This window comes from Macrobrachium nipponense, chromosome 21 (assembly GCF_015104395.2).
Source record: "Macrobrachium nipponense isolate FS-2020 chromosome 21, ASM1510439v2, whole genome shotgun sequence".
Lineage (NCBI taxonomy): Eukaryota > Metazoa > Arthropoda > Malacostraca > Decapoda > Palaemonidae > Macrobrachium > Macrobrachium nipponense.
Window position 1 is genome coordinate 82,289,537 of NC_087212.1, and position 9,439 is coordinate 82,298,975.

The following is a 9,439-nucleotide window of genomic DNA, read 5'->3' on the forward strand; positions in this document are numbered from 1 at the left end:
TATATATATATATATATATATATATTAAATATATATAATATATAATATATAGATATATATATATATATATATATATATATATATATATATTATATATTATATAATATAATAACAGTATATATATATATATATAATAAATTAAAATATTAATTATATTATAATATATAATTTAATATATATATTAATTTATATATATATAATAATATAAATATATTAATAATATATAATTATATATTATTAATATATAAATATTATATATTCATTGAATAGAATGGCTTTATCTCTGATAACCAGCTTTTTTGAAATTGCTTCATATTTTCTAATTATTTTCTTTACTTCATTGTTCAGGTTACTAATGGACACATAATGGGGTTCTTCCATTTACTCCAGAATTTTTGCACGCGACAACTGTTTCGTCCACCTATACGTATTGACGTTATCAAGCGTACTGATACAAATATGTTGTTATTTGAGCTTAAGCTGAGCTTGTGCCAGCACGGGCACTTGCTCGTAGAGCAGCCCGTAAAAAGTTCAATGCCAACAGCATCTGGTGTTCCCAGGCAGTCACCCATTCAAGTACTGACCAGACCCAATGTTGCTTATCTTCGCTGATCGGAGGAGAGGCGGTGGTTTCAACGTGGTATGGCCGTTGGCAAACAAATATGAACCTGCATGCGTTTTGGAACGTTATGAGGACGGAAAGGTAGTGCAGTTGCCAAAGACCTAGTTTTAAGTATTTACAAAAGACTGTAGTGAAAAATAAAATAAGACAAATAAATAATATATTAACAACATAAATTATATCATAAGTTGAAAATAAGTTATTATATACACATTATACATAAATATATATTAATTACACATATGTTTAATTTACTGAATGTCATTGTGCGCTCCTGTCCGCGTGTGGTGGTTTTGTTCCACGCGGTTGAAGGGCTGCCTCCTACACGAGGGCAAGGATCTTTCTGGCTCGTGTTGGATGTTAAGGTTGGGGTGTTGCCTTGTGATGCTGACTGCTTCTGATATCAATAAACGGTTGTAGTTGCCTTCCTTGTGAATTATTTTGGTGCTTGTGAGAAGTTCTTGTAAGGATGGTTTTTTATTGTGGGTATCCACAAAGTGCTGGTGAATGGCGCCTTGATTTCTATTGGCCTGCTTGCGTCATTTCAGTGAAGTGGTTGTGTGTCCGATATAGCATTTTTGGGGGGACTGACGCTGCTCGTCATCACAGACAAACCTGTATACTATATCAGATTCGACCTCTTTCTCCGTCGATGGGGCCGTACTATTTTTCATTACCAGTGAGGCTGTAAGGTGTTATTTTGTTATATGGCGCTAAGGGGGTGGTTCCTCTTCACAATATCCTAAGGATGGCTTTCCTTTCATCTTCGTGGTGTTCGTTGTATGATATCTGATGGTATATCACTTTTTGTTTGTCTTTATCTTGTTTTGTTGTCCCTCGGGATTGGGTTATGGAAATCCTCTAATCTCTTTTTGACCACTTGCTGGATCATGTCATCTGGGTAGCCGTTATTTGTGAGCAGCTGTTGAACTCAGTTGATTGTCCACACTGAACAGTGTTATGGCGCGTTTTATGTATGCATTTACCACAGATCGTTTATATGCATCGGGGCATTCTCCTCTTGCATTTAAACATCTCCCAGCATGTCTTTTTAGTGTATATGGTGGTATTGTATTTGTTTTTTCTGTGGGGGGGGGTGGGGGGGTGGGGATGGGGGGAGGGGTCACAAGTACATCCAAAAAAGGGAGCATTTTCTCATCACTTTTTTCTACCGTAAAATTGAATGCAGAGCTTGCTCGTAGTTTATTTACTAATTCCTCTATGTCATTTTCGTCCTTTGTTGTGATGAAGATATCATCAATACATCTCCCGTAGATTCTGGGTTTTGGGTGTTCTTCAAAGGTGACCTCTTCTGTGTGTGCCATGTATGCGTTTGCGAAAAGAACCCCAAGGGGGGGACCCATTGCTACTCTGTCCTTTTGCCGATATATGTCGCCCCTGTGTGAGAGGAATGGGGCTTCCTTTGTACATGATTCTAGCATCTCTTTTAAAATCTTTTCGAGTATCGGTAATGATGGTTCTCAGAGCGGTAAATCTTGTCCATTATGATTTATATTGTTTCGTCCACTGGTACGTTAGTAAATAAACTTTCGACGTCCAGGGATGCGATGTCTTCGTCGGCTGTGGTGTCTTGCAGTAGATCGATGAATTTCGTCGATGATTTTAGCGAGAACGTGAAGGAATGCATGGCGTTATAACTTCGTTCAATTTCTTTGCCACTTTATACATGGGGGATGTCATTTGGGATATAATGGGCCGTAATGGGTTTCCCTGTTTGTGGATCTTGACTGTACCGTAGCAGTATCCGAGTGCAAAGTCTCCGATGATTTTTGGAAAGCTTACTGTTTTCTGTTCTTTGTTCGCTTTTTCTGTTAGTCTCATCATTTTCTTTTTGAGGTCATTTCTTGGGTCTTTTTTAAGTGGCTGAAACTTATTCTCATCACTTAGTATATTATCTAATATATGTGAAAGATAACATAAATCTTTCCCTATTTTTCTTATGTATTCAGTTTCTTGATCGAAATATTGGGGACTGATAATGCTCAATGCTCGTAAAAACATAGAAAAAAATTATATTTTGATATTAAGATGGTAGCCTGAATAGAAATGAACATAAGTTAAGTTGTTGGTTGGTTTCCTATGAATACTGAATTTACATTGAAATGGTTCTCTATGTATCAAAACATCTAAGTAAGGCAGGCAATTGTCTTTTTCCAATTCTAGAGTAAACTTATCGATAGTACCTGGTTATCTAATTTAGAAAGTAAATCACTTACATCAATACCAACAGGCAAAACAGCTAAAATATCACCAACATATCTATACTACTTTAAAGGAATATAAATGATATTAGGTAAATAGCGTTTTTCAAAGAATTCCATGTACAGGTTTGAGAGGAGTGGTGATAAAGGGTTGCCCATTGCCATGCCAAATATTTGTTGATAAAATTCACCATTGAATAATATATACTTGCAATCAAATATGCACAACCTAGTGAGTGAAATAATGTGACTTACAGGTAGAGGTAATTCATGCTGAGTTAGTTCATTACCAAGATATTCTAAAATAGAGTCTATAGGGACTTTAGTAAAAAGAGAGCATACATCAAAACTAACGAATTTATCAGTAGGGCAAAGAGCAATTTTGTTTAATTTATCGACTAAATCTAGAGAATTATATATATGAGAATTGGAGATGGTTCCAAGTAACGTGGACAAGATCTTAGTGATATATTTCGAAAGTTTATATGAAATTGAGCCAACAGTACTGCTAATAGGCCACATAGGGTTATCTTCTTTGTGCGTTTTGACTAATCTATATTGGTAAGGTAATGAAGGAAATTTGACTGACAATTTGCCTAGTAGTTCCGTTTTATTTTTGAGGATTTTTTTTTTTTTTTCACTGTGCTATTAAAGTTTTTTATGACTTGATTAAGGGGATTTTTTTTTTGTTTTTTATAAGTCACATCATCATCCAGTAGGCTTGCATACGTGATATGTGGTCAGCTTTATCTAAAATTACTATATATACAATTTGACTTATCAGCTTTTGTGATATGGATAGTATTGTCCTTTTCAAGATCGGTCAAACTTTCCTTATAGCGAGCAGGGAAGTTGCTGCTCCGTAAACAATACCTTTGATTATGTCAACATGATTTTGAGGAAGATCACAATATTTTTCCAATTCACTTTCTTAGTTTCTCATGTATGTCAGTCGGTCTGCTAAGTAAAGGACGTGGGTCGGAAGATCTTGCAGCCATTCCAGTGTTTCACTTTCCTTCGTGGCTTATACCTTTATTTATGCATTTATTACGTTCCAAACTTTCGTGATTCAGTTATACATAATGAGGGCCATGTTTACTTTCGCTATCCTGTTTCCTATTTTGAGATGTGTCGTCACTACCTTCTCCAAGTCTCTTGTGGCTGCACATTCCACCAGAATTCGACTAAAGTTCCTGAAGAAGTGCCTATCTGAAAAAGTGCTTCCCTAAATCCTTGCGGCCGCGCCGTTTAAGAAGGTATGACCATCACCCGTTCAATAAATTTAGTGACAATGTTAATTGTTGATATGTAGTCTCATTTATATTTTCACTTTTGATTTTCATTAACATTCTATTGGTTTTATCTTCCTTTTGGTATATGTTGAGAAAAGTGGGTTCGCCATGAGCTTTATATTTAGTGGTATCAGACAAAATATTTTCCATTTTTTCTCACGTGATCATTCTTATTCATAATCACAACACCGTTAGTTTTTTATTTGCCATAAGTTTTGTAAACTAAAGTTGAGATTTTCTGTTGGAGATTACCAATATTTTTATTAACATCAAGTTTCATAAGTCTTTGAAACATGACCTCAAATGGTAAAAAAGAATCTGGCATAGTTGGGTCTAAAAGATGGCAGACAAAAGTCCAAACCAAAAGATAGTAAAAATTCCTCTCTCTTCGATAAAATATAATCAGATAAGTTAAAAATGCAGTGGCGTCTTAGTTGGAAATCAGGAATAACAACACCAAGACTTAGATGCTTTCTTCGATGTCTTAAAAATACATTCGAAATAAAATCATTAACAAACTTGTAAAACATTCTTTGGTAAAAGAGGCGATCTAAAAGAGATAAGTCGGTATACAATAGGTTCATTAGTTGTTCAGCTGTAACAGTCAATTTCTTGATGGCAACAGTCTTAGCGTCAATTTCCTTCATCGGTAGAGTTTTGAGCGTTTCCTTATAAAACTCCGTGTTGTAGAGAGACGATTTGTATAATTTTAATCGGACAAATTTGGGGACGACATCATTCAGTTGGCAATATGAAGAAAATCCAGATCGCATTTGGCTTTTTCCAGTCTTAGCGTTGCCTTTTCCAGTTTTTATGAAGTTGATATAGTAACAGCTGGATAGCGGTGCTTGAATAGTTGGGAGAAGTGGCGAATTCCTTGTAGTTGAAGACGGAAAGCAAACGAAAGGGCGAAGAAAATTGTCGTATCATCTTCGAATGGATATGATATTCCAGACAGAAAGTTATATAGACGTCAGGAGATTTCATGATACAAATGACTCAGTGTATCATCAATCGGTGAAAAGTAAAAGACAAAATAAGCATAAACGGAATTCACAATGCAATTAAAATTTACAAATTCAGACAGTAAAAAGTAAATGCATAAAAAGCACATAAAAGAGTTAAAAATAAAAAAATACAAAAAAAGAGAGAGAGATAGACTACCAAGACACCAACCGTCTCAGCCTCTTTTTGTCTTTGAATAACATGTACAAGTATATATATATATATATATATATATATATATATATATATATATATATATATATATATATATATATATATATATATATACTTGTACATGTTATTTAAGGACAAAGGGAAGCTGAGACGTTCCTTATAATGAAACAGTGACCCGATCGTTGGTGGGTTTTTTGGAATAAGGTTAGGGTCTATATCAAGGATAAATTTCTCAAATATATATAAACATTTTCCTGTAAATAACCAATCATGTCGGAAAGGGAAATAGCAGACATTTTCAATTCTGGCGTATTAAGGGTCATGTGTGGTTTATTTATTTTATCACTTAGTATTTTCCTTAGAGCTCTTGAAAACAACCTTGATGTAAACGAATTATCTTTAGAATAATTCATTAGGAACACAATTTATTGGTGGCAAGTTATTTCTGATATTGACCTTAAACTTATTCCAAAAAAAAACAGTAATGATCTGGTCAACGTTTCGTTTCACGGACAGTATCAGCCCCCATTTGTCCTTGAATATCGTGTATAAGTATACGTGCCCAGGATGTGACCATGGGACCTGTGTTGCATGTACGAGGAGGCTGCTGAAGGTTCTCATGGAAGCGCAAAGAGAGCTTAGTTTTAGGACTGGAAGTAGTCTTTCCAACCCTGAACATTTCAACAAAAGAAACCACTCGAAAATATGTAGAACTTACATACACTTCAATGTTATTGGAGAGTAAGCAATACCATTGACTTGAACATTTTAGAATTGCTGTTAACAAAGAAATAAAATAAGATAAAAAAAAGACAATTCCAACTCTAAATAGAAGCTGTTATCTACACAATTATTTGTAGCCCAGTTAGATGTTTTACAGACATGTCTAAAATTGTTTAAGCCTTGAAAATGCGAATAAAAGGTTAGTCGCGAAAAGTCGGCCAATAAACTTTTTTTTTGAACAAGATGCTTGTTTCCCTTCGCCATATATATATATATATATATATATATATATATATATATATATATATATATATATATATATATATATATAGTGTGTGGTGGATGTGCGTTGTGTAGGTATGTTTGTATCCTCATGTGTAGAGAAAAGGCACATTTTTTTGCATAAACTCATAATACCATCACGACTACTGGGATGACTGAACTATCACAAATAGCCTTGTTATTTTCATACTTCTCCTGATAGAAAAAAAAAAAAAGGGATGAAGCGAAAGAGAAAAGAGAAGCATCGTTTTTACACTTTCACAAACAGGGGCACTTGTATATATATACATATATATATATATATATATATATATATATATATATATATATATATATATATATATATATATAATATATATATAATTGAAGAACTGACATTTTTACTTCCATAGTGACACCATCGGGCCCTGTTAAGCCTTTAGGGCTAGCATTATTTGAAATTCCTCCGAGAGAGAATTTCCACTTTTAAAAAGCGATGTTAAAACAACTGAAAAAAGAAAGGCTTATTTTGATAACGCGGTTAACTTTCGCGGTCTGGGAGTTTAGGTTAGCATCTCATTGTCACACCATAGCTGATGTTGTAAGGTGGGGAAATAATAATATTTATGTAGTATTTCTTATTATTCAGAAGATGAACTCTATTCATATGGAAGAAGCTCACAAGGGCTATTGTGTTTTAATTCAAGCTTCCAGAGAATATTATGGTGCCCATCAGAAAGAAGTAACAGGAGATGAAGGGAAAGAGAGGAAGAAAACTATTAAATAATGGCTGTCCTTTCTCTCTACTTATCGCTCAGACATCCAAGAAAAAGCCATAATAGATTGCAATAGATTATGCAAAATTGTTCATTTTAAGCAGAGTTTAGGGAATTAACTCGCTTGTTTATGAACATAAATGTTAGCGATACTGGTAAACAAGATGGAATAGCGAGGAACTTACAATCCTGATTGCGAAGTTCTACGTCGAATATGCAGGGTCAACATTTACAATTAAACAAAAAAATTAATAAATGGTGGCTGTCTCTATTCTGGGATAGATAAATGGACGGAAGTTACCGTACTACAAATAATGCTGCAAATATTGACGAGCTGTTGGAAGGGTTCTCACAAAAAGTTTTTCTTTTTATTCTACGGGAAACAGTATTGAAACATTAATTGGTAATAACAACTCTACCTATCTCTACTCGTTGTAAGTTATGCCTTGGCTCGCCATACTTCAGCTCAGAGAAAGCTTGTTTTTCCTGTCTTCATACAATCAGACGGGTAAAGGTCATATTTAGGGGGAAAATTCGGCTAGCCGTGGTCTAAATTCTTGGCAATGATAAATGCCTCAATCTATACACTCCCTTTCATGCTGTCAAAATCTGCAATTGGTTTCAGGTTGTTTGAAAAATAGTGGAAATCACCTTCTCCCTCCGAAATACTTCGCTTGATCTAAATTCGTGTAATTTATGGCGATCGTTGAAGGATAGAAACTCTTCAGCGTTTTACTTTTCTCTTTTTGTTAATAAATTCTTGCCAAATTTGAATACTGAGCAGTACTGATTTTTTTTTTCTTTTTAAAAAAGTAAGGCAAAAGAAATGTTTTTCTTCAATTTTATTACTTTGCATTCTTTCCCTAATTTTCTTAATATCCTACTGTTTTTGTCCTTAAGGTTTTGTTGAAAGACTATTTTGAGACATTTTATATATAAAGCTGACGGTTGGACTATGTATGTATGTATTTATGTATGTTCGCTATAGTCGGTGAAACTACTCGGCCGCATTGATCCAAAGCCTAACCATATATGGAGAGTTTATATGGGATGGTGTGTAACCGGGAACCGTTGTGATTCGGATATACGGACGGACACCTGGCCATGTTAACTTCGCAGAGAAAAAAGAAAGCAGTGTACTAATAGGACATTTTATGAAGATTCCAAATATGATCTTACCTTTCTTCTACGATGAAAAATAACGATGATATTATGGTTCAAATAATGGCAGCCAACGGGAGCTTAGTTTTCCTTTACCCGTCTTCTTTGGTCTACGATGAAAATAAGTTGTGGTTTTTCTATCCTTTTGCCAATTTTATGGTTTTCTATATCAGGGTATCCATATTTGCTAACAATATTCTGAATAACCAGTTCTAAATCAATTTAAGCTGCATTTTTGCTTATAGGTTACTATTATTATATTATATTAGTACGTTAAATCCACATTTTCCTATGTAGAATTTTGAGATGTTTAAGAGATAATTTAATTGCTCGTCGTTTCTGTTTAATCTAAGCACTGGTAGGAAAATGAATGAAAAATGATACAAAGCCAGGCAGCATTTCGTTTCATGAGGTAAACTTTTACTATTACTACATTAATATACGATGAGTAGCGAAGGGTAATAACTATGTCACCAATCCAGTCTATTTTGAGGCGGAATCTCGAAAAGCAAACCTCATCAGTCCTTGTAATGAATCATTGGGTGCCATCTGCACTGACCTGGTGAGCTGTATATTGTGCAAAATCAAAACGAATGAATCCTTTGGTTGCCTCCGATTAACCATGAAATGACTCGGCGCATCGGATTTTCCGTTTATTCACGCCAACTTGATATCGAAATATAATGAGTTGCATTGTCATTAAAAATCCCAGTCGTTAATTCGCGTTTTATTAGATATCTAAATTTTTATCGCGATCTGAACTGATGGGAAAAGATTTGAATATTTAATATTGATTTGTTAAAATGGGATCTCACTGGTTTGTTTATCTGCTCGGATCGATTCCAATGCCGTGACTATATGTTGTCCTTTTGATATTCCAGTGGTCAGCCGTTCTTCGTTATTGTAGTCTGGTAATCCCCCAATTTTCTTCGTTGTTAATATCATATTAATAACCAATTGCATTCCAACGTAGTTTAATATCTCTGGCAGAAGAGATTCCTACTTGGTCAGACTTTCCCTCAGAAAGGAACGGAGGCGCTTGGAAGATTGTTTACGCCCTTCACTCATCCAACTTCCTCACAGGAGAGGGGCGTGCCTGGCCTTCACCATTCCAAAATACAGAAGGTGAGAAGGAAAAGTTTCTATTCTGGTTCATTATTAACAGTAACATTTTCATAGAAGCATTATTATTGCTCTAGTACA

General features: G+C 34.6%; 1 pseudogene; it reads right to left on the reverse strand.

The window, feature by feature from the left end:
- Window positions 1-535: 535 nt before the first annotated feature.
- Window positions 536-654, reverse strand: LOC135198212 (5S ribosomal RNA; annotated as a pseudogene).
- Window positions 655-9,439: the final 8,785 nt, after the last annotated feature.